The sequence below is a fragment of the Penaeus monodon genome, chromosome 32 (genome assembly GCF_015228065.2).
Source record: "Penaeus monodon isolate SGIC_2016 chromosome 32, NSTDA_Pmon_1, whole genome shotgun sequence".
Taxonomy (NCBI): domain Eukaryota; kingdom Metazoa; phylum Arthropoda; class Malacostraca; order Decapoda; family Penaeidae; genus Penaeus; species Penaeus monodon.
Genome location: NC_051417.1, coordinates 35,538,381 through 35,539,213, shown reverse-complemented (window position 1 = coordinate 35,539,213; position 833 = coordinate 35,538,381). Strand labels below are relative to the sequence as shown.

At 34.3% G+C, this 833-nt stretch overlaps 1 protein-coding gene across 1 annotated transcript in view; it reads left to right on the top strand.

Annotated features, from left to right (window-relative positions):
• LOC119593847 (transcription factor GAGA-like) overlaps nucleotides 1-833 on the top strand; it is a 38,728-nt gene that overhangs the window by 37,407 nt on the left and 488 nt on the right. The gene's annotated exons all lie outside the window — the stretch shown is intronic.

The following is an 833-nucleotide window of genomic DNA, read 5'->3' as shown; positions in this document are numbered from 1 at the left end:
TCCTTGGAGTCCAAACAAAGATATTTTGAGTATGCCTGGTTTCGTTAAGTAATCAGTGATGAATATATGAACTGTAGTCAGGTTTAGTGCAAAATTATTTATTCTGCACATGACTTAATGAAGTTAAACTTGATTTTTATGCAACGGATGTATTGAAAGGGGGTGCGATCAACTTAAAATCTACTGTTTGGGGTGCGATCAACTTAGAATCTACTGTTTGGGGTGCGATCAACTTGGAATCTACTGTTTGGACAAAAAAGCAACCCATTACTTTGATTCTCAAGGACCAAAACCTTACAGTCTCACAATGAGTTCATTTACCCACTCATTGAAACCACAGAAGGAAGGTATGTTCAGTTATTCAACTGGGACAGGGTTTTTTAGCCTTTTCGTCTGTCTTTTTATTTCCTCAAAACTTTAGAACAGTCACTTCTTTTTTCTTATGTGCAGCTTTTGAGGAGTGGACTACAAAGTTTGTTGGGAATTATTACAATCATTTAGTCAAATGAAAGAAGGGGATGTATGTCATGAATACACAAATACATCATTACTGACATATTAACTAGACTTTTGGTGTTGTGAATGGTACTTTATATATAAGATAAATTATATTATGTGCAATGATTAGGTGATGGTATGAAAAATAGTATCGTGTATATTTGCAAAGTGATTTGGTGTGAGACCTAACTTTTTTCTACATCAATGTGATGTATGAAAGATGGTAATTTATAATTTTTATTGCAAAGTATAGTTAAACTGAAAAAAGGACTAGACGGGGGCTATGAATGTGAGCTGTCAGAAATTACTAGTAGCTGGCTGGGTGCTTCAATAAT